Source organism: Calonectris borealis, chromosome 9 (assembly GCF_964195595.1).
Source record: "Calonectris borealis chromosome 9, bCalBor7.hap1.2, whole genome shotgun sequence".
Lineage (NCBI taxonomy): Eukaryota > Metazoa > Chordata > Aves > Procellariiformes > Procellariidae > Calonectris > Calonectris borealis.
The window spans coordinates 17,618,945-17,644,369 of NC_134320.1; the positions used below are offsets into that span (position 1 = coordinate 17,618,945).

General features: G+C 48.2%; 1 protein-coding gene across 12 annotated transcripts in view; it reads right to left on the minus strand.

The window, feature by feature from the left end:
* The window catches only part of LPP (LIM domain containing preferred translocation partner in lipoma), a 349,989-nt gene that overhangs the window by 284,603 nt on the left and 39,961 nt on the right, over positions 1-25,425 (minus strand). Inside the window, exon 3 of one of the 12 annotated variants that reach the window (XM_075157107.1) lies at positions 8,554-8,643. The exons of the other annotated variants lie outside the window; for them this stretch is intronic. The gene's annotated coding sequence lies outside the window, so the exon portion shown is untranslated. The remainder of the gene's footprint in view (positions 1-8,553; positions 8,644-25,425) is intronic. 12 annotated transcript variants of the gene reach the window in all.

Sequence of the window (25,425 nt, forward strand, 5' to 3'; positions counted from 1 at the left end):
CACTCTCTAAATAAATACATACAATAAAATACAGTCTTGTGTCATCTCCCGGCTTTTTTTTGCTGAACTAAGGACGTGCTCAAACCTGCTAATTACTGCAAAAATACAGGACTGGAGTTTTGGCTCAGCAGTGGCTTTCTGACTGCTGCCTTACAGGGGAAAAGGTATTTAATGGCAGGGTGGCATTTGGCAAAACAAACCAAGGCAGCACCCAGATTCACCTTGCTCTGGGCCCTTTCATGTGCTCTGGGCTTGCAGCAGGATCTAAACCAATGTTCTGCTGATCCAGGCTCCTGCAGAGCTCAGCTAGCAAGGGCCGGAGAAAACTCAGCCTGGGGCTTTCAAGCATGTCCTAGCTGATACTGGATGGAGGCAGTTTAACCTGCCCGTGGTCCTTGAATAGCAACAACATCCTCCACCTGAGCAGCTGACCTGAGGTCACAGCAGCCAGGTAGGAACTTCACATGGAGGGACCACTGGGGACTACACAGTGGCCGTGGCCCGACGGCTGTCCTCTCCCCATAACTTGTGCTGGAATAATTTCAAACAGGTTTTAAGCACCATCACCACTCCCTGCAGCAAGCAAAGATGTGTGGGCACAGGCTGCATCACCTCCACGCCTGTGGGATGTTATCCTCCATCAGCAGCCCAGAGCAATGCACTGAGACCCCCTCTGCAAGCCACAGATCCCCCAATCCTCACACCCGCTGAGCAAGGAGGGCAGGGAGCGACAGCAGCTCTGGGAGCCTCACCACCCCTCTATGCCGGGCACGTTAATCCCTGTGATCCTCGGGAGCCCAGGAGAGACGTTTAAGAAAGCAGAGGCACAATTTGGCAACGATCAGAGCCACTGGTCAGGAGCTGCATCAGGCTTCTCGGGGCTTGGAAGGAAGAAAATGAAATCAAGGTGGGGGGAGCTGATGCCCCATGAAATAAGGGAATCGGGCAAGGGATGACTGTGCTCCATGTGTGCAAGCACCCACTGCGGCACGGCCTCTGGCACGATGCCAGGCTGGAGCCGCATGGCTAGTTATGTTCCCATAGTCACACTGAGCTCAGCGCCGGCCGTGCACCATCCTTCTGCATCGCAGACGGACCCAGGGGACAGACATCAGGCCATCACAGCAGCCCATGGAGAAAACAAAGGGTAAGAGCTGGACACCAAACTCCAAACTCCTGGTCAGAGAGGATGGAGCAGAGGAGATCAGATATCCCATTTTGTGCCCTTCCCCAATAGCTGTTAAGCGACCGGATAAATCCATCTAGATCAACTTCTCCACCAAAACAACGGGAAACATTCCCACCCCACAATACTATGAGTCTTAATTTTATGGAGCAGTTGATGTTTTTCCAATGAAACGTACCATAAAAATATAAGATTTTATTAGCAAAATCAATGATGTGTGCAGAGACAGTCCCTCATGGGTTTTAAAAAAATCTATGACTAATTATAAAACTGATAGCAATAGAGAACATTGTGCAATTATTACAGCTGTTTTACAGGATTCTCTAATAATGATGGCCCCTACTTCTGGTAAGACACCTTAAGGCAGTACCACAAAAAAATATAAATAAAGAAAAAGCAACAGAAGTTCAGCATTCCCCTGCACTGAGAGGGTGCAAACATGTTGCCTACTTTGTGTTTATTGAATTACCTTTTTTTTTTTTACCCCAGCAAGACAATAACATTCTGGAAACAAAAACACCACAACATTTACAGAAATATTTACCAGTCACCTGTCTCTTTCTCCTTCTCCACCAGTTCCAGTGTTTTGTTGCATTAGAAAAGGAACTGGGGGAGGTTTACTCCCATTTAAGCCTAGCAGAAATGGAAGCAAGGGAGAGAGGCTGTGACCTTTCAGCACCCACAAAATGCATGATGGTCCTTAACCATGCACACAGGTCAGGCATCTGCAGCATCTGAAAACCTTCTGCAAGCAATGCACCCACTGGGGACACAGGAGTGGAGTCCTGACACCCATTTCCCCCATCATGCTCACTGGCTTCCCACAACGTGCAGCCACGACGCCCAACCCGCAGCTGGGGCTTTGCCCAAGCACAGCTCCCCTCCAACGTTTCAGCTGTGAAGCTGTGGCAGACAGGGCAGCTGGATCTCCTCACCTCCAGGAGGAAGCCAGATGCACACTGGAATCCAACTGCAAGTCCAGCACCCCAAGCAATCACTATCCTCACCTCCCACGGGACACTGTGAGCATATCCAATCCTCCCAGCCTACCAGTCTCCTGTTTTCACCTGGTAGCCGTCATCCATTTCAATATCATTGTAAAGAGCTCAGATAGTCAAGAAATTCAGGCACTACCAAATCGAACACTCACCAAGCCCACTGTCCAACTTGTCTGTGAGCTCTGGCTAACGTGCAAGGAGCACCACTAAGTCCCAGGTATTGCAAAGCTCTCCAGACTGCACTTATGTGAAGTGGTGCCAAAAAACAATACCTGCCACTTCTACCCCAAACTTTTTGCCTTACCCCCATAGCTATCCATTTGCAAGAGCCTACGGTCCACTCAGAGAAAAAATAAAGTCTCTCTACTCCACCTGGCTTTAAACAGCCTCTGGATGTGTGTGGGGATGGATGAGGAAAGAGTAACAAGAATACTCAACAGATGTTTTCATTAGCATAAATTTGCCATTCATTCCTCTTTCTTCTACCATCAAACTCCTCTATTATCCTCGCTGGATAATTTACAGTGCTTGTTGCAAAGTACAGGCTCTGAGAACAGAGACAGCATACACTTGATAATGTAGAAGTTCAAAGAGCTGAGCCACGCATGACCTGCAAGCAGATTGTTGCTATTTCCTTGCATGTATAAAAGGGCTTTGCCTTCACGCAATGCTGGAACTTGTCATCATGAAACACACTCCTATTACAACATGGCCCAGAGGAGCTACTATTTTGGGTCCTAATAACGTGCTTGGTTTTACAGGAAAGCAAGAAGGCAAGCAACATCGAACAACCCAGCTGTCAAGTAGAGAAACAGATGGGATCCTCACAAAGCTACACAGATTGCCTTAGTCAAGCGCTGTCACAGCCCATCCTCGAGACGGGAAAGCACGGTGCAGGAGCTAGATGAAAGAAGCTTGTGGAATTATGTAGCATCATCACCTCCACAAGGCCTGCGAAGAGACAATAGAGAATTGCTTTCCAGGCACTCTGATCCCAAGACAATAAAACATGACTCAAAGTTGTTAGGCTGTTTTTTCCCCTACTAGAAACGCCTTTTGGCTGAGTGACAATTGCCCAATTCTCCCACCTGCTTGGCCCCACGAAGCACAGAGAGCATCCGCGGAAAGATGCACCAGGAAGCACAGGCCACGTCCACGGTCTCGGAACAGCTCTCCCTGCAGAGGCGAGCGCCAACAAGGCCGGCCGGAGGCGTCCCTGCCAGCACGGCCCCGGGCGCTGGCAGGCGGGCAGGCCGCCCCTGCGCAGGCAGCGCCGTGATTCACTCCGCTGTGGCTTCCAGTCCACAATTTGGCTTCCAAACAATCTAGGAAACCACAACACCTGCCATGGCGGTTCAGCTCCCGTGTCGCTGAAGGAGGTGCCTTTGCACACCATGAGTCAGTGGCAAACCAGAGAGGTGATGGACTGGCCTGACCTTCCTCATTCAAACTCTCCAGAGGATGCTAAACCCAAGCTAACAAACCAGTGCTTCAGAAACCCAGGCACGCTTGGAGATATCAGGTCCCACATCTAATAAATACAGGGCCTGTGCTTTGTACCCACAGTGCGAGCTCAGATTAGAGCAGCCCCCGAGCGCAACCGGCCATTCGTGCCCATAGTTATTCAAGCAATGAAGGCTGCACGCAGAGGGAAGGCTGAAGCCAGGTTATGAATGAAGCACCAGGATCGATTCCCTTATCTACTCTCCGCCTCCCACTAACTGGAAGATGCTATTCAGGGAAAATATAATTTAAAGGCGGAGGCTAATGATGAATCAGATTGATTTTTAGGACAAAAAAATAGATGTAATTGCAGTCTACCTGCTTGCAGCTTGCCAAGTCATAGCGAGTTTCAGGACAACCTGGCCTCCTCTCCCCTTCCTCACCCCAGCCCCTTTCCCTCCCCTCTGTCCCCCACCAAAGAAAGAAAAAACTCTCACAGTAAAGAAATTTCTTACACAAGACGATTAAATATTGCCCAGAGCCAGCTCAAGGCTGGCTTCCCTCTCCCTGCTAAACAGTACAGAGCCTGAATTAATGGATGTGCAGAGGGTCCACTTTCTGGCGAAAAGCAAATTCCGAGCGTGCAGCTGGGAGGAATGCATCGTATGTCTGGTATTCACGCTGCGCCCTCTTTTCCTCTTCCTTTTTTTGGCCGTATAAGGAGCTGAGCACATCAGGCTGGGCCGGGGAGCGCAGCGCTGCCTGCTCAGCGCCGTTAGACTTCTGACTTTGTTTGTCTTTACTGGAAATCTAATCAATCCATCTAGGAAAAAGGCTAGTGCATACACGGCGGAGCATCGGGCTCAGACGTCACACTCCTGAGATGCAGGATAAAAAGAGGAGCAAGCTGAACTAGACCAGCCCAGCAAGGGCTCCTGCAGAGATGCACGCACACGTATGCATGTTTCTTAATTACACTGGAGGGAAGGGGGGTGGCTAACTCAAAAACTTGAGACTATTGAAGGTACCGTCCTAAAGGGTTGTTTCCCAGGTTAGCAGCATTGAATAGCACAGGAAATAAAAGGCAACCTGGCCTTCAGTGCATGCGGCTGGGGCTGGGAGGATTACATGCCCTTGGCCACAGAGAAATACGTCCTCTCTAACACGCACAGGTTATAAACAGGAGTGCGGGACCACACTTTAGAGATGCAAGTCACTGGGAATTTTTTTCCTAAAGTCCTGACAATCTCTAAGTTAAAGTCTATTGTCGCAATTTCAGCAGCAGACTGGGATTTCCATATCCAGGATGTAATATTACATTCTAAAAAATAAAATCTTTTTGCTATTGCTGCTCTACTGTAAACAACAGACTATTCCTGTAGGCACCCAGGACTTAGCAGGAGCAAAAAGGAGAAGAGAAAGACAAGCTCCTCCAACGAAGGCATGAAATCCTGGAACGCAAATACCCAGGAAGAACCTGCATCAACTCCCCTTTCTCAGCCCTGTTCGGCATCGGAAGAGCAGCTCTCGTTTCATGCTGTAGAGGAAACTGGTGACAACAACCACAGGGATGGGGAGACAAACGTGGGATCGATCACCGTCAGAGCACGGCAAACAGCCCCAGGAAAGAAGGAAGCCCACAGACAGACTGCCAATGTCTGGTTTGTCTCCAGTACAGTCCCAGCTTTTCCTCCCATACAGAAGACCTGAAAAGATCTGCACAACCATCTATGCTGTTCCTTACCCTCAGCTACTTCAGAGCAACGTGCTTCTGTCTGCTTTCCCCAGCCAGGCATCAGGGTCCCAAGCGAGGCCACGAAAGCGCTGGCCAGGAAGAAGATGGGGAACCTTAAAGAAATCAACAGTTTGGCCCACTTCCCCAAGGGTGTTGCCTTCAACCCAGGCTGGTTCTCGATGCCTTGAAGGATGATGCAAATCCTCCATAACAGGCAGGTTCACAGTCTTCTGCCCCAGATACCATCTCATTCCAGTGTCCAAAATATAAAGATTGACTTAATCCTGAGGCAGGAACTTTAATCTTGCTCCCAATTTTATTTTGTTCTTTTGCCAATAGTCGTTAGCACTGAAATAATTCTTCACACACACACAGAAGCATCCAGTCTGCCTTTGGATCTTAGGTCGTTGGCCTCAAGAGCCTCCTCTAACAACAAGCCCCATGCTCCGAATTACAGGTTGGGTGACAGAGTTGTGGTTTGTTTTTTTTTTTTAACCAGCTTCAAAATTCTCATCTTTCAGCTTCGACTGACCATCGTGTCTGTCTGTGTATCAGGACGAGGAGAACAGACACACCAAAGCTGCATCCCCGCTTACAGACATCTCTCTGTGCTTCGAAGAGGACGATCCCAATGCTTTCAGTCCCTCCGCAAACACGTTTAGAGGGCAGGACACTGCCTGGGCAGAAGCAGGACGCTCCCCATCAGCACCGCGCTAACTTCCCTCTCCGTGGAGACTTACGGGTGCTGCCCCGCTGGATGACAATAGTGACCATCAGAGCCCCTCGCGCTTGGCCCCAGGACCACAGCAGCAGGCAGCAGTTGCTCGTGAGCAACCCAAATGCACCCAACTGCCCTGTCCTCCCGCCTCTGCCAAACACGATGAGTCCAAACCCCTGCCCAGCACCAGCACCTTTGGGCTGCAGTTCCCCGTTGCCACCCTCTCCTTGGAGGTCCAGTCCCCCCTCCTGCAGCTGCCTGCTCCCAACCCTGTGCAGAGTTGCCGGCACCAGGGAATGGGAAGGACAGTGGCCAGAAACCTCTTCATGACAAATACAGTCTTCAACCTTTACCTGTTGTATTCAGATGGAGTCAGGGATGCTCTGAAGCACCCAGTAGAGTGACTTGGATGAAGACACATGGTTGAAACTCGACTGGGGGAGGGAAGATTTCTAGCCTCATTAATAACAGCCTGAAATTAAAAGCAGAGCTTGTAGTACAGCTGCGATTCCAGCTACCCCGCTGCTTGTGTTAACAGTGTGGCTTTATTATGGTCAAGGATTAAAAACAGCTCCAACAATTAAAGGAGGGGGAAAAAGAAAAAAAAAAAAAAAAAAAAAAAAAACAAAAAAACAAATGAACGAAAAAACCAACAACAACAAAAATCAGTAAAATAAAAAATTCCTGTGGGCTGGAATGATTAGCAAAAGAAGTTGTGTGCCATGAGGAGCAAAAGTGAACGCTTCCTTCCCTGCTGCCAACAGGCCCACACATGCCCCCCACCTTACCCTTATATTTGTCCCTTACCCAGGGGAAGCCACCCAGTGCCCTGTGGCACAGCACCAGCCACCATCTGTCCCCCACAGGGTGTCAGCTCCTGCCTCAGAGTAGGTGCTCTGCAACCACCCTGCTCCAAGCAGACTGCTTGGAAACTGTCCTCGCTCCCATCAACCAAAGCCGCCTTCTTTGCACTATGTGGATATAAAGCCAATGATCAGAGGATATGCTCTAGGCAACAAATTCCTGCAGCCACTACAGAGCTGCGATGCTCCAGAGCCAACCTCTCGACACAACAGTGGTCATCTGCACCCAAAACAACAGACCCAGATTCCTCCAGTGTTTCCCATGGGGACACATAGGACAAATTTGGTCCTTATGGTTGCAGCACCCCAGCAGTAAAAGCAACACGGGGAGCACCCAACAGATCTGAGCCCCGTTCTTGCTCTGGGACAGAGGCAGAATCGTTTCCCATAAGAGATCAAAGCTCCCTTAACAGTGATGTGACTATTAGCTGACAGAAATGTCTTCACCATTTTTGGAGACAGAATGGTGGTTTCAGGTAAGTTCTTGCTGCTGTAATGAAGGATGATGATGCCTGACCCAAACGAAGAAGATCCATCGCTATATGACAATGCATGTGTCTAGACAACTGCTCTCAAAAGCCTGCCAAGAACATTTTACACTGTTCGTTTTCATAAGCTCAGAAAGTCCAATCCAGGCTGTGCAAATCCTTTATAGTTTCCCTTCACTGTAGGGCTACAAAGGGCTTCAATAGAGTTGTATTTGAAGCGGTGTCTGCAAAAATATCACAGCTACGGTGGCAAGTCCGCAGCAACCATGTCTGCACCATGTCCAGGGCTGGTTTGATAGCATAAGAAAACCAAAACCTCCTTTCTTTTTCCCAGCAGCAGTCTCCAGTATTTCGAAAACATTTAAATTAAAACTAATAAACCCCACAATACACTTTCTTTCTCAGGCACCAGAGCACTTTCTAAATACCAAGGTGACTGCAACCAAAAGTCACCGCGGCTTAACAAATTTGGGTGAAGTGACTTCTCGGTGGTTTCAGCTGAAGGGCTTTGCCTCGTGTTTGCAGCAGGCTGGGAGCACACACGGTCGCCGTGGCTCAGCCAATATTCAGCTGTGATAACGCTCCACCTCCCTGCAGCCTCACAGCCCCACGAAGGGAAGCTTTATCCCCACTTTGCAGACACGAGAAATGGAAGCTCAAGAACAACAAATCATACACACAAAAAAAACACCAAACAGAAAGGAAAAAAAACAAAACAACCCAAGAGGTGAAATTCGGAGCCACACTGCCCCATCACACTCACTCCTGGATGGAAAAGAAGGGGGATGCTTGAAGGATGTGGGATGATGGCTGCACCAGGTACAGCCTGGCAGGAGGCAAATGGGTTGGGGATTAGGGAAAGCGCATGGGACCAGGAGGAGCTGAGCAAGTGCCAGCCAGCACTGCTGTGGCCATAAGGCACGTGGCAAAAAAGAGTTCTTCTGAAGGAGGAGATCTCACAGTGGAGCTGGAAAAGGGGGCAAGGATGCACAGAGCAGTAACTGGCCCCCAGGCTTCCCAGCTAATCCCAGGAAAGTTTCAGCCCATTACAACCAATCATGCTTTTAACCAGACCACTCATAAACTTTATCAGAGGCAGAAACAACAGTGTCACTCAGTTACTCAGGAACAGGAGGTGGAGCCCATGGCATGTCTCTTCCAGAAACGGCCAAAATGCACTGCACGGAAATTTGCCCTTGGACAATTCAGATCCTACAAATAAATGCTGCACTCTTTATCCTACATAGGACAACTGTATTGAGAAAGATTCCCCCTTTCGCCCCAGAATTTGTGACCCTCTAACGTCACAGCTTTTTGGGTGCAAGTAATGTCCATCCCTGCACAGGCAGATGGGGATCAATTCTATGGCTGGTGTCAAGCGAGGCTGCTCCTTCTCTTAAAAACCTGTGCTTCCAGCTCCAGCACAAAAATCCCCATCTGTTCAAACACCCCAAATGGCCAAAATCAGGCAACTGCTGAGCACTGCCTTCCCTTAGAGACTTTACCAACAAACATCAGAGTGAAATCAGGATGGGCTACCTGCATACCCTCCTCCAAAAATTTAATCAGTTCAAACCCATTCCTCCCTCATCTCCTCTGACATAAGCCCATATTTCTCTGTTAACAGCTGAGGTGCTGCTGACACCCTGAGGAGGAGGGTGATCCCCTTTCAGAACAGATCCCCCTCCAGAGCTTCAAAGTCTCAGTGAAATAATCAGCTGCAGCTCAGGGTGGAAATCAACACTGGGACCAGTACCCCATGTGGACTAAAATAGCTCTATAATTTGCTTCAGAGCATTATTGGAATTTATCGGGTTAAACACTCTAATATATCGATCCCACCAAGGATTTAAAACTTTGTACCTATACAATGCATGAACACATTCATTACAAATGTCATAACACACGTACAGTAAAGTAACTATTACTGCATTTCCAGAGAAGGAAATTTAGGCCCCCGAAGCAGCAGTGGGTTGTCAGAGAGACAAAGTACTACAGTCAAGGAAAGAACTCAGGTTGTCCCATTTTCCAATCTATCACAAACACATGCTCCCAAGAATCCAAGTCTTTCCTCATTAAATGAGGAACCAACCACCCTTCTAGGGTGACACCTCAAAGCTTTGGGTTTTGTTCCCATTTTAGCATGTGTAAGCCATGAGGAGCTAAGGGGACCTGCGAGCTGCTGCTTCTCTGAGAGACTGGACACTCCTGAACAGCACCTCTAAGTAGTTCGAAACTGGCACCTTCCAGTTTCTGCCAACTTCCTTCGTTCCCAAAAGCTAGTCTAGGGTCCTCCTTCTAGATTGACTTCTGCACTAGTCCTCTGATAAAAACAAATGGACATCTGATGCAAAGAAACATTCATCAGTACAGCTAGGAGATGTCAGCACTGCGCAAACAAGCCTTCAGCACCACATCATACGTGGAGATGAAAGCCCCAAGATCGTGTCCTCCTCTTGCTAAACGACCACTTGTATTAATAGGACTTAAAATGGTTTTTAAATATTAACTGAAGACTTTCCTTAGTGAAAGGGGTCATCTGGGCACCTTCACAGGAGCAAACCCCCTCCTTAGAGTGACCTGAAGTTGTAAGGTTTTGTATGGGCCAACACCGGAGAGAGGGCTTGATCAGAAAAGAATCCAATGTCACTACTGGTCTTGGCAAGGTTGCATTTACTACAGCGAGGACTAGAAAGAGGATCTGCCTAGACTGGAGGCCAGAGGTCCAAAAGGCAAGCCAAAAAGTAACTCGCTCCCTTTCCTAACAAACTGTGTTTTCAGCTGGAAGTTGCTTGGCAGCCTTCCTACCAGAGGATGCGGCAGGTCAAGACAAGGGTTCATTCCCGGCCAGGCTGAGTGGGGACACGAAACACAAGAACAGACAGCGCTTTGCAAACATGGGCTGAAACACCAGGAGGACTGCATCTGCTGGGCTGTCCTCAGACAGCACGGGACGCTGCTGGCCAGGGCTGCCAGGCTCCAGGAAGCACCAACTCACAGTAGAGCAAGGATGGGGTAAGTACCGAGGCACGTAGAAAAGTAGCCGAGACAAGCCTTCAGGCACCCAGCTGCACTGCACCTGCCTTGTGAACACCTTTGGTTTCTCTTTTCTGTGAAAAATCAAACACGGTGGCATTTTATAAGAAAAATGTCACTTAAACTCCTTATTAAAGGTAATTTCCTCTCCCACCCCTTTTTTCATTAGCAACACTCAAGCATTCATCAAATGATCCTGTTATTTCCAGGCAAAACGTTAGTCTTCTTATGAAGAACCTATATATTAGCACCGTCTATTGTAATAAATGTAAAAAGTTCTACCGAAAAAAATCAATTCAGAAGCAAAGCGTCCCATCCACCTGAATAAGAATTTACTTAAATAAACCTCACACACAGTAAGTGCTTGGGGAACAATGCTGATATGGGGGAAAGATGCAGCAGTAACCACATGACTTTTCCCTTCTAGGCAGTAGCTTTCCACTTAAATACTATACAATGCACCTGCTTATTATTCTTATTACACAATATCGCATTCAAATCCATGCTGCAAGCATCCCACTCATCACCAAAGGACTTCAGGAAGGAAAAAAAATTAAAGGAAAGTAATCTATAGTAGCACATTACACCACACCAATTTCAAGCAGGCTGTCATTCTGATCATACCAGACGGCATTTCAACTCCAACAGTACCCTTCAGTGAAACATCCCTGTTATGGCATTACTTTTGCTACGCGGAGCCCTTTTGAAATGAATGGTACAAATTCTCTTAGTCATTTCAAAAGGAATGTGTTGCTCAGAGTGCTTTAACTTTTCACATCATCTTTTCCAATAACTTCCAAAGCAGTAAGGCCAAAACAGGCCATCTTTAAGGAAAGAATTAAAAATAAATAAATCAGCACTTGCCTTGGGAAGGAACTAAAGAACAGGGCTGTGAATCCCAACTCAAGGGAGCCTTATGTGCCATTCCAGACCCAGGCCAACTCAGAAAATCACTTAAGTACATGATTAACTTTAATATGCGCTTAGGTTGCTTTGACTTCCGTAGGCCTTAAGCATATACTTACGTGCTTTCCTGTACAGAAATACTCTCTTAAACCAGATCCTGTTTTGTAAGGACGCTGCATACCACACACATGCACATGCAGCTCTTGGCCTCAGGACAGCTCTGGCTCCTCAGCCTAGCTGCAAACCAGACTGCCTTAATTTTGTGCCCACCTATGGACCAAAATGTTTCACCCAGAGCTTTAAATTATCACCCTGAGGTTTGGAAATGCTTTATCTGGGACAGGGACTTTATGAAGGGTCAGCTCTAGGTTTTAGACTTGTTAAGTGATGCAAAGGCTGATGAGAGACACTACAAAACACTGGAGTTGCAGATGCGTCCAAGAAGAGAAGATCTCCCTAGGCCCAGTTGCATCTGCTCTATACCACACTGTGGACCAGTCCTGGGCTGTGCACACACAGCAGGTACCAGGAGGACCTTTCACTGGTCCCTTCTAAGCCACCACTTTGCCTGGTGGGGTATGGGTTATGGCTCAGAACGCCACAGGGTTTTGTCCACGTGTACAAAGACATACAGACCCACAACCAAGAAGCCTCTCAGCTTCAAACGGGACACCACATTTCATCGTCTCTCCATGCTACCCATGAGAAAGACAGCGATTTCCTCCCAGTCTTCCACCACACTTCTTCACGGGGCATATGCGAGCGCTAAACTTCTGTGTCATTTCTGGTCTCCCAGATGCCTGGGGTCTTCTGTGGCCCAGGAGAGCAATATGAAGTAGATATTAGAAAAACAGGTGTATCAGGACTCCACTGGCATTCCTTTCCTCCCAGGACGCTCTGGGCCAAACCCAGACCAGACGTTCCCAGTTCACTGTGCCATGGAGGAGAAGGGTTATGGTGTGGTGCTGCAGCCAACCGCTCACAAAGGACCACAGTTACTGGCCCACATTATGCTCACAGTTACCATCATGCAACCCAACATATCTATCCCCCCGCCATGGCAGCTAGTGCAGCATTGTCTCACACAGGCAACCGCAGAGCCAAAAGCAAGGAGAGATGCAAGAAGTGACAGAAAGCAGTCTTTAATCCTGCCCAGCAAGGTGGGTTGAAGGACTACAGCAATGACCAAAAGGCATCTGAACCAGCCCCATCATCAAGGAGCTCTCATGTTACAAAACAGAACCTCAGTCAAAAAAAGCCCCTTTGCCCAACCTTTCCCCTCACTAGCTACTCTCTTGCTATTAAGTTAATTGCAAGCACATCGTTCCTATAGCTTGCCTGATAGAAAAGAACTCCTACTGCGTAGGGGCTTGGTTTTCCCATTTTGCCCATTGCCCATTTCCGCAGCCATCACTGCTATAGTACATGTCTGACGGAGGCTGAGCTAGTGTTGTACAATACCAACGCCATGCAATAAATTATTATTATATATGTTGGCTGCGCAAACAACTAAAGCATCCATGCTGAGTGCCTGCACGGGGGCTTGCTGCTTCTCAGTGTGATCCGAAATAGGCAAGATATTAAAATCCCACAAAGAACTGAGTTTCTAATGGAAAAATTGATGGGCCAGATGTTGACACTGATGATTATTTTGCTAGCCCGGGGCAGAGCCCAAACCCCTCTAGGTTAGAGGGCCTCACCCTTCCCCTTTCCTCAATGACCTACGTTACAGTCTAGCTGCTCCCACACCCACCCACCCCTCGGGTTACTCACCCAGAAGAGTGATGCACACCATCCTTTCCGAGACCTGGCCCTTCCCCTGCATTAATCATCACTCGCAAAGCACCTGGATAAGGGATTAACAAGCTCTTCAGTGCTGAAGTTGGCATGGGAGAAGAAACACTTCGCAGTAAGACATCAAGTCCAGGTTTTGGATTCCACCAGCTCAATGGCTCCACACAACTTTCTATCTGAGGAAGCCCCAACTGAACAAAACCGAACTCTGCTTCAACGCTCTGTTCAGAGAAGTCCCGACCTGCACTCCCACACAGAGGGGCGAGGGGGTTTGAACCAGAGGGTCTCTGTGCAAGTCTTGCATTGAATGCAGGAGGTACAGTGATGCCGAGCCTTGCTCCAATTGAAGGCTAAATGCCTGCCTTCCCCTCTCAAAACACACAGACGTCAAAAATATCTGCTGATCAGACAGATTACAGAAACAATTACAGACCACATAGTGACTGCAGGGAGAAGGAGAGCCACCGCTGCAAGCCTCCCCTGGGCAAGTGCAGCATCCCAAGGTGCCTCCCACAGGAATAAAACTAAGCACCATCCAAAAGTGAAAAGAAAATAGAAAAGTTTACTGCCTGTGTCATTTAAATATGGATTTCTATTACAGAAACACACTGGAAGCCTGCCTCCCTCCCTCAGCCCCTGCACGGAAACACATCGTCTTCCTCCAAAGGTGACAACAGAGCAAATAAGACCAGGAGTGACAAAGAGGCAGGAGGAAGAGAGCTACAGGGTGCTGTGACTTCCCATTTCAAAGCAATGAACTCTTTCTACCATCAAGTTCAATTGAGTATCAAGAAAGGGTAAGACTTGAGAAAAATACAGGTACTTTCAGGACCTACGCTTGTGCCAAGTCCCTTGCTTGGCTTTTCAGTATGTTAAAAAAAAACAAAAATAAATTTAAAAATCAGTGGTTTTCAGTAGTTTCTTTCTCTCCTGGTTGCTGTGGGAAAAACTTGCACAAACCATTGGAGAAACTAACTATTTCGAAACACAAAAGTGATTGCACACATCTATTTAACATGAAGCAAAACTGAAAAACATGGTTTTCCTCAAATTATAGTGTGAAATTTCAATAGAAGTAGTTTTTCTTTTCTTTGAAGCCAGCACCGTCCTTTCAAGCTGTGCTTCACTTGCCTGAATCACATGCCCGAGACCACCAACATGATGCAATTTCCATCCCCGAAGCTTTGGTCTTGTAGGATTTACTCGTTTAAGCTGTGAGAGACGGAAGCATATTACATACTGCTGACGGCGTGCATTTGCGCGTGTGAACACAGATGAGGATGAGGTGAGATTAGGACAAGCTTGCAAGGAATTAGCCCAGTAGGTTATTTATTCCGTAACAGCACAGATTAAAAGGGCTGACTGTCCCTTTGGCCTTACGAGCGCTGACATGAGTTATCAAGCACATTTTATATTGGTGGGAAAGTGAGGAGATGTTATCATCCAGGTAAATATCTCAATAAATGAACAGCTGGTGCATTCAATGAACAGCACTTTGCATGTGATTAGCATGACACCTCCCAGGATCCCAAAACGCCTTACAAAGAAACGCTCTTTTTAAGCCTCCCCGGGGTGGGTGGGCTGGATCGGTCCCCGCTAACAGGCAGATATGTTGAGTCAGAGGGACTGCCTCCGCAACCCACAATCTCAGGGTCCTCAGGAAGGACCAGCCTTGCCCAGTATGCTCCACTTCAGCAGCATCACCCACAATCAAAGCCTCCCAGTTCCACCCCAGTGCGGACAAGCGCCTTGCTCATGCCCTGTCCCAGTAGACCAGGCTTCACCGAAGCTCTTGAAGGATTCAGTAGCAGAAACCAGGCGGCCTCATTCTTACTGACCCATTCTCACTGTAACACATTTCTCATTTCTGAGCGACTGGCTGTTGTCTCTTGGTTCTGGTTAATATTATTTGTGTTTTAATGCTTTCTAGGAACCATTCCAGCTTTACATCACAACAAATACCACTCGGCAGGGGAAACACTTAATCTGCCTGGCCGTGCTTTGGGTACTTCGCTTTAGGAACTGGTCCAGGCAGTCACATAAACAGCAGTGCCTGCCCCATGGCCAAAGTTCTCCACACACACAGCCCCACTGGGGACGTGGCCCGTAGGTCTGAAGGTGGCTTTCACTAAGGCTGAATTCTGGAGCTCCTCCAGAAATCCTCCAAGGAGCGTGAGCAAGCAAAATAAAGAGAAACCCACAAAAGCTTGAGATCAAAGGACTCTTTGGGTTCCTTTTCTTTGCAGACACATTGGGTATTTCCCATTTTCTTCCTCTTGGTCTCACCAGCAGCAGGTCTTTCCGCAGCCATCATTGCCATAGTACGTGTCTGACTGAGGCTGAGCTAGTGTGGTACAACACCCAGGAGGGGAAGCTGAGGCATGGAGAAGCATGAGAGGTGCTTTTCCAAACTTCAAGAATCAATTCACTTGAGACTATTGATTCTGGTACTAACCTTGAGCCTGGCCTTTTTAACTTACAGATTTTCACGTGAACCCCACCAAAACACAACAGCAGCCACACTGGCCTTCTGGGAAGCACTGAAGGGCCCAAAACTACACAAGGAATCGGTGACAGAGCTGAAAACAGCAATATTGGATTTTGTGGGTTCACAACCGAATTTACCCTATAAAATATTTCTCCATCTCTCGAGGGCGTCTTTTTTATAGGATTCCTAGGATTTTTACACACAAAGTGGCACCCAGGACAAACAAAACAAAAAAAGCCCTTGGCTGGAGCCAGTTGGATTCTCACAAGGACAGGTTCCGATGGTTTGGTGTTCCATGAGGGACAGCACAGGGCACCAGGTTTGGTCCTATTAAAACATACAAATTGTCATCTCTTCTCCTCTCCTTCCACCTGCCTCAAAAGAGGGCAGGAAAGACAGCAAGTAAGAGGCCCACCTTTGTAGGAAGACAGCAGGCCTCTGGGTAGGAGAGCTCCTGGGCGGGACGGCCCAAGCCCTGCATGGACCATGTTCCATGTCCAGCTCCCACCCTGGGACCACAGAGGACCCCAGCAATGCTGCAGCAGCACCACATCTCCTCACTTCCCCAGAGCCCCAGCACACAGATTCTGATCTGTGCATGTCACTGCACAGCCTGACAGCATGCCTAAAACCAGAGCATCGGCAGAGCCATTGCTCCAGCCCGTAATATACCTTTGGTTTTTAATCAGCTCAGAGCAGAAGCACTTTAGGGTGACATCCAAACCATCTGGCAGTGTCCCAGGTCCCTAGGGAGCAAGCGGGGCTGACACAGTTGCACACGACAGGGATTTGGTGTACAGATGAAATGCCCAAAGGAGTTTGAACTTCTTGCTGTTTCATGAAGGGCTTTGGGACAAACAGCAAAAAAATGGGATAATCCCGAAGTTTCCAGCAAGCAACTATGTTCACAGTCTAATCCACACTTACTGCCTTGCGTGCTGGGGAGACCACACTGCTTCTGACAATCTCAACATGGCAGTTCCCAACAACCCACTTGCGCTGAACTTCGTTACCGTAAGTATCGCTTTTATTCATAGTGCAACTCAGGGGGTCTTCCCAATGAAGAATACAATACACAGACCGGTTGCACTTCACACTTTACTGCAGCTTTCAAGTGTGTGGCCTCTAATCAATGCAATCTGGACTGTTGTCCCCTGCCCTGATGCGGAGGCTTAGGGGAAAGGATTTCAGATACCACTGCGAGTCCTCCCAGTCCCTCACCTCCTGGAGAGCTACCACCACTTGCCTTTTAGAGATGGTATCACAAGCAGGAAGGGATGGTGCAAACCAACTCTTCCACAGCCATTTCCCACACCCTCCATCCCCACTGTACTGGAGCACTTCCGAGGATGGCAGGACAGCTCCGATCCCTTGCTCGTCATGCATGGAGTCACAAACCCATGAGGAACTATCATACTGGTACATGCACAACCCAAGTCATCAGACATCACCTACCCAGACATAGCCAAACCAAACAGGACACAACGTTTCCCTCATTTTCATATGAATATCATACCAATATCGTATCAAGAGAGTAAATCCTTGGTATCGTCATCCACTACCCTGCTGCAGAGGCACTGACCACTCCAGACTCTTTTTGCCACCATGTCAGGCTAGGAGCTTGCACTGAACTGCTCATTGACACACACCTCAAAAGTCCTTTTCAGAGCCACTTCTTTACAGGCCATAACTACCACCAAGGTTTTAACTCCCACTCGTTGTCCCTTCCTTCCCATCCTCATGACCAACCCAGGAAACTCATGCTTTAGAATGACCTTCAGGTCTGCCTCCTGCCAGAAGAAGAGCTGTTCATCCAGAGGAACGTTTTGTTCCAGCCCAGGTTGGTTATGGAAGGCTTTTTGGAGTGATGTTTCTCTTTGCAGCACACACCCTGCTCAGGTCAGGAGGAAGCAGGTAGAAGAGGTGAGCACATATCAGGCACATCCACCATGGAGGTCTGGGTGCTGCTGCTTCCCGATGCAAGTTTGCTCTGGAAGCTCAAACCAGACCCCAACCAAGTGCAGCTGTTTGCATAGAGTGGCTTTATCCTTGCACCAGTTTGAGCCAAAAGAACTCACTTTACTTCTTTCAAGCAAGAAGCTGTTTTCTCTGCTGAGCAGGGATATAACCAGATCAACAAAGACTTACAGGTCAGCTCCTCGTCTGCAATTCCACCCCTCGTTTGCAGTTTGTGCATTATTTACTCTCACAAAGAGGAGGCAAAAGAAAACAAAAAAAGAAAGAGAGAGAACCCAATCAAGGAGATCTGCTCTTCGGGACAGGCAGGACAAGCTCAAAAGGGGAATATTCACTGTCACCAGTCAGCCCCACGGACGGGAGAGGAGAGGGGGAGCTCAGTGTTACACCACATTAATTATTTACCCACAGATTTTCTCAGGAACTTGTAACCCACACCCAGCATCTCAGGAGCACGTCCCCAGGGTGCAGGCAATGAGGAAATGTGGGAGGGAGAAGAGGAGGAGATACCTTAAATCAGGAGGAAAGCGTTAAGAGTTTGAGGCCAGGGATTATCAGCCAGGCAGAATTACCCAGTTACACAGCTGAGAGGAGGAAAAGCGTAAAAAACCCAAGGAAGGCAGAGCGCTGTTAGGTTCCCAAAATACACAAAGCACAGACAACATGCACAACCGACCAAGGGCATTACATTAAAATACTGGGCATCACACAGTATCCAGCAGCATTTAAAAAAAAAAAAAAAGAAGTCCTCAAGAAACTTAATCTACCTCTTCCCAGCAAACCCACACAGTGCCGTGGAGCAGCAGAGAGCATCTGAGCTCTGGGCAGCACCTGGAGGTCTCCCATCAATTTATTCCCCAGGAGAACTCTGCTTATCTCCCACCACCAAGTACATTTGTGCATGATTTTTAGTCAATATTTTGGTGTTCTGGAGGGGAGGGAGCTTTGTGTTGTACTGTTTTTCTTAAACCAAAGAGGAACTAGAAAGTTCAGATTCTGGAGAGGTCTGTGGGTTTTACTGGGGGCAAGGGGGAAGGTGTTTAGGAGTTCTTTTTTGTCAAAAACAGGACGTGCTTTTTCCTGTTTCTTTCTAAATTCCCCCCCCCCCGCCACCCCCCCCCCCCCCCCCCCAGAAAACACTTCCCATTTTCCACCCAAGCGCTAGTTTTGAACCCTGCACAGGAGCAGCCTCTGCTCCACCAGTGACGGTGGGAGCACTTTGACAGGCTTGCACTACCCCAGCATTTGCAATACTCTCCTTCCAAACTCCGAATTAATCCCCTGCTCATGTTACCACTCATTTTCTTTCATCAAATCAGCCATTGCTCCTCCTCTTATGTATTACTAACTGGTGGACTGAAGCAACACATGTCAGTGTTGGGAGGAGGAACTATTTACACCACCGTGTTTTCACACCAGAACCACTGACTGTGCCACATCCAGCCCCAGCACATCACCCCTCTCCGCTCCTTCCTGGGCCAGTCCAGCTCCCAAGCATCGTTTTTCTGTAGGTCCTACAATCCCACCCACCACACAACGTAGTAAATGCTTGCTTAGATCTTTTGGTTGGTTGTTTTTTTTCTTTAACCAAGTGACATTTTTCAAACCAGATGACTTTTTCCACTGTAAATGTTAACGGGGGGGTGGGGAATGGTGACGAAACTAATCAGTTCATCTTTCTCCTCTAGTTCGATGCAACACTGCCCTTACTCTCGTATGCAGTAGCAGCACTTTTCAAATATATTTCTTTCACCAAAATGTTTAAATACTATAGAGAAATTATCTACTAAGATGCTTGGCCTATACATTCTCTCTTTGCTACCACTTTTCAATCAGTATTGCTGAATGCATCAGAAATAGCTGTTCTCTTGTGTCTTTTACCAAGCTTCTTCACATCATATACAATGTCCCTCCTGCTTTCAAACGCCACAAGGTGCAGAGCGGCTCAGGCATCAGGAACACACATCAGACGAATCCTCTAAAGCCACTCCAGGTTAATACACAGGAATCAGAATAAGGTTTAGGACCAAAGTTTTTAATTTATAAAGTCCCTTGTTTTGTCAACGAAAGTCAGCCACAAACCCAATGAAGGTAGCAGCACTTGGAGATTATCATGCCACATCACCTTCTCAACCTACTGGAGCATCAGCAAAAGTCTGACACAAGACAAAGGTAATTTTTGTCCCCTCCCAGGCACGCTAATGACCTCATCTGTTTTATATACGCTCGTAGCAATTTACTGTCACCCACTGGCATGTCCGTCCATTGGCTGCCAAGAGCATCCCAGCTCCTCAGTGCTGCCCTCCTTCCAGCAGGAAGGTGTGGAGCAGGCACCATCCTTGATGGACAATCTAAGCGGAAACCCAGCCTGCACGTTTCTGTTACTGTTTGACCAGCACCTTGCCCTCTGGACTAAGGTCTGGTACCCAAAAGCAAGGATTTGCTGTCACTTCTGTTCCAGCGAATGCTTTTCCATATAGGAAAGGAACAAGGAGGAGAGGATCCCCCATCACTAGTAAGAAAAGCCACTGGCTCTCCATCAGTGCACCCTGCTGTGGTCACTGGGCTTGCAGGAACAGGAGATGGGGACAAGCAGTTTGACTGTTGACATCAGGCACCATAGAAATTCAGCTTTACCTTTCCCCTTCGGTCCTTTTCCAAAAGGAAAAAAAAAAAAATAGGGGGAAAAAGCACAGTGGAGGTACCACACCCCTTGTGCAAGATGAGCGACAAGCCCTGCCGCAGCACCCAGGTGTGGTGGAGGGAAGAGGAAGCTTTGCCACTGATCCAACCGATCCCTCTGATCCGAATGCCAACATGTGAGCGGGCAATTAGCCCAGTTACGGATCTCACGCCATTCGGCTCCGCTTTCTCCTGGGAAACGTGAGACGGGGGGATGCAAGCATGTTACCAGAGAAGCAATGGCGGTCTGGTAACGCCACACTGAACAGGAGGCAGGAGGGGTCACACAGCACCGCAGGAAAGCAAAACCCAATCTCAACAACGCCCGCTGCCCCGGCAGTCTGTAGGGACGGGCCACTTCACAAGCCCCGGCTCTGCTGCAGAGCATCAACCACCCCTCCAGCACCGCCTGCTCCCCTGGCCACGCGCTCCACATGGGTTCCTCACCGGCCAAGAGGCCCATGACCGCTCACAATGTCACACTGCCCACCCAGAAAGGCAATGCTGAAACCTACCCCTGTTTTCCATGAGCTAAGCGAAAGCTTAAATATTACCCAGCGCTGCCTGCCCTTGTGATGGGTAAATGCTTTTGGGATCAGGGGGGCATCTTTATTTAAATGGCATCTGTATGGCAGGTGGAACATCAGCTTCATCATCCAATTCATTTGTGTCAACCCCTTATGCAACCGGGTGCAAGCATGCCCCGTCACTCACCCAGACTCATACAAAGGACGATGTGCCAAGCCCAGGCACGGAAGGCAAGCACGCTGACCCCTCTATTAAAATCAGCATCATCCAGCTTTTTATAGAAAACAGCTGATCTCCTAAGGACTCCCTGTTACCATAAAATGAATTGCAAAAATTTCAGGACCAGCCATATGGCTTGGGATCTGCCCGCCCAGGTAGGTAGCGACTTCAAAACACAAAAAGCTTGCAGAAAAGATGCCCAATGCAGATCATCTTATTTCGGGAAGAACAGAGCTTTTTCTCCTCCATGTTTTAGCTTACTCCACCTTCCAAAATAGCCTGAACTAAGTCAAAAAAGGCATGTTCATTTTGGAATGAAGCAGCATGCATATGAAGCGCTCGCAGAAGAGCTGTGGCAGAACAACTTGTTCCTCAATAGCTATTCTGAACCACGGCTCAGTAACAGATCCAGAATACGTCTCCGTAAACGAGACGCTGTGTTGATCTGACAACCCAGTTAAAGTGGTGGGTAGAAGCTTAAAACCTTTACAAAAGCATAAGCTCTCACTGACAATTCCCTTGAACTAAGGGCACACCGACCCAAGAAAAATGAGACATTATTCGCTTCTTTTCTAGAGACCTGCTATCCAACCTCAAGTGATCAAAAATCATCAGTCCAGCCTCAAACTTGGTAAGACTGGCTTAAAAACTAACACAATAAAAATTAGTGTGTTTAAAGTTTCCCCCCCTATTGGCACTCTATATAGAGAGCCCTTTTCCCAAAGCTTTCCTACACAACCACGAGGCCCAGAACCTTAAGTTTATTTTAAATGAAAGATTAGATGTTAAAGGAAATTACAGATTTAAGGGAGCAGGGGCTATAAAAGACTTGATATAGGACAGAGCTTACAAGAAGATCACAATCAATAGAAATCACTGAACATTAAGCTAAGATATTGAACATCTCAAATTAAAACTCCATTTTGCTTGGTACTATTATTTGTGATTACAAGGTCCCAGATCAAAAAGTGCTTCAGAAGAATGACCTTTATCCTCGCTGCTTTCACTCAGGCTGAACGCTGCCTTTCTGAAGGGAGACAATTTCTTGAAATACACTTAGTATTTTTCTTTTCTTATTTCCCCCCCCCTTCAAAATTTCACTCAGCATTACAAGCACTAGTTAATGCATAGTTAATGCAATCCCTTTCTGCATGCTCCCTTTCACTGTCAGGCTGTCAGTATCCAGGTCTCTGGCATAGTGGGAAAATCTTTAGGAAGCAACATTTAAACAAAAACTGCAGAAATTTTTCCCCCCAAAAGGTTTCACAGGCTTAGGGTTTTATACAATAGCTTGTTTTTACAAAATGTAAATTCTGGATCCGGTTTAAATCGGTGTCTTGTTACAGCCACACTGCCTAAAACATGCACTTACTTCCTTTTCAGCCACGTGAATTTGTTCAGCGTGGCCAACTCACACCACATCCATATATTAGATAAATACGCATACATATATATATAGGTGCGTGCTGTCTCATCTGGAGCTAGCTATGACCGACACAAGGCTCATTCAGCCAGGAGGAGGGTTACTAAAGCGTTATCTGCACTCGAAGCGGTTTAGTGTTACGGGGCTGAAAGGAAATAGAGAGACATCCTGTTTATAGGCTGTAGAGCCCCAATGGATAAACAAGTGCACCTCAGTTAAAAGCAGAGTAGGGGGAGAAAAAAAACACAGAAAGAGAGACTTAGCAAGTATCAGGATAATGAAATACCAGCTAAGCTGCATGCCTGGCAGCACAACCCCAGGCTGCCGGGCGGCCCCACGTGCTGCGGGGCTGCAGAATGTACAGAATGTGCTGCCACGCCGGGGCCGCCGGCTCCTCCGACCCAGCCACAGCCGGACCCTGCTCCTCTTTCACCCCGGCGCTGGGCCGCTTCCTGGCACCCGGCGAGGCGACACCGGAGCTATTTTTCCACCCCCCTCCTCTCCGTTCTCCCAACGCACGCTCACGCTGCCGAAGCTTTCTATGTATTTTGTTTTCCATCCGCCGGCAGGGCCGCGCCAGGGATGCTCGAGGTTTTTGCAAGGTCAGAGCGGGAAGGGCGTTGCGCAAGGTCAGGGCTCACTGCAGCCGTGCCTCTCTGCTAGCGAGGCGGGGAAGCTGGTAGCCTTCCCTCGGCATCTGCTGCTGGCCACGGGCAGAGGTGGGCGCTGGGCTGGATGGGCATGGTCTGAAGCGACCTGGTGTTGCTGCTGTGAGCCCAATCCCCAGCTACAGCAGGGAGGAGATAGCCCCAAGACGTGTCCCTCCCACTCCTCTCCTGCCAGGAGAACACTGAAGGTCCATCTCCAGGTTAGAGGGAGGTACTAGGCTTAATCTCGTTTGAATTATCACTTGCGTACATTGGCCCGGCAAGAGTGAGCGGGTCCAGGCCAGAATTGTGGGATGGATACAAGAAACAGGAGATCTACAGAGAAACCCTACAAACATCCCTCTGCTTCTGACATTAATGATGGACTGAACAAAGAGATAGAAAAAGTTGAGGTTCCATCTTGGTCCAGATCCAACAGTTCCTTGTGCCTCCAGTAAGTGTAAATTCTTAGGCTGCCCTTGAAGGGGAAGCAGAAACCCTCTGGCCATTCAACACCTCTCCAAGCACCAACCTCGTGGCAATGGCGACTCACTAGGCCAGTTCCGTGGACTTACAGGCTACCTACAGCAAACCTTCCCCTAATAACACCACAGTTCTGCAAAGAGCTGGCAGACAAGGATGCCTGGCAGTGTTGACAACACCCTACCAAGCCACGGGCAAACTGGGCAGGAAACATGGCACTCCGGCCAGGCTCAGACAAGTAACAAGCCCCACAGGGACTTTTCCTACCTGATCAATCTTCATAAGAAGAGTTGACTGCTTCTAATCCCACTTTCCACACCTCTGCTGCTCCATTGATCATTTTTTCCCCTCACCAGTGAATGTGGGAGATGGACCCACATCCAAAGCCTCCATCCTCACCCACCAACACAGAAGAGAAAGTTCTGACTCCCCGGCTTTCGGTTACAGGACAAGCATCCTACCCCAGCACACAGAGGAGGATTTGAATAGAGCACTGATACCTCGCAGGGTAACCCAAAACAAAAGACCCAGGTCAAGGTTCAGGTGTGACTTCTCACATCTCTGTTGCCTTTTCGTTTTTCACTGCCTTACTTTCTTTATGGGACCAGGAACTCTCTGCCATGGAGGTACAAACCCCAACATGTTCTCCAGCCCTTCCAGTCGGAAAGACTCCACCCAAACCCGGTCCAAAGCATGAGCAACGGAGAATTACCACTGCATGTACAAGCAGAGCTTGCTGACAATGCCAGCGTTCACCCTCTGAGCACTTCCATCATAACGTGGCTGGCACAGCCAATGCTTCACAGCCACCACAAAAACCCCACAGCTCTGCAAGGACACACAAAAATGGGACTTGCCCACACTCTGACAGGTCCTGGGGATGAGGCAGCGCTGCCAGGTCCTCGGCCGAGGAACTGAGGCCCGGAGAACCTGAGAGCTACTCCCAAAAGAAAGTCCTGAGCAAGTCATTTCTCATTTGTTTCCTATCCTACTCTTAGTCTCGTGCAGCCGAGACGGGTCTGACTCATACCAGGTTTCCGCAGGGCCTGACACAACAGGTCGACGGACTCGCCTTGAAATAAAACAACAGCAAGCATGAGGTGACTGTGTCTTGGCCAAGAAGGACCCAAATTCAAGACAGCCCTCAGAGGCACAACTCCAAGGTAAATAATTGTTAATGAACTCCTTGCTCATCAGCTCTGTGTAGTCCTGAAGCCTTTATTTTGCCTTGCTTCCAGCTGGAAAGAAAGTTCATTGAGAATGAAAGCTACTGACTCACAGGGAGGAGTGACAGATGCTGCCTGCCTGCATGTGTGAAAAAACTCTGACAGGCAGAAATAACGCACCTCACATGTCTTATGGTGGCAGTGAAGCAATAAATAATCTAATAGACTACTAAGGCTTATAGTAATAATGTTGTGCTCCCTTTTCAGAAGCCACTCCCCACGCCGGATGACATCTGCCATGGTATAGATGTTCCTGGAACAGGGAGATATTTTTAAATCTCTCAATGTGGCGCAAAACTGTGAGTGTATCAGCCAAAATACCAGCCACCATAGCATTTATATATAGCCTTGCACATACTGTCTATAGATGGGAGCATAGACAGATACGTGGTATCTAGCAGCATTACAAACAGACATTCTTCTGCTGGTCTTTAAGCACTTGAGAAGAAACTTCCCAGCCAGCAGCTCTGCCCGTGTCGCTCTGCCCTGTGCATCTCTCCATCGGCTCCTGCTCCTCGAGTGTGTTAAGTACTGCATCTCAATTCTCAAGGATCATCAGCAGTCCCTCCCTCCACCACCCCACGT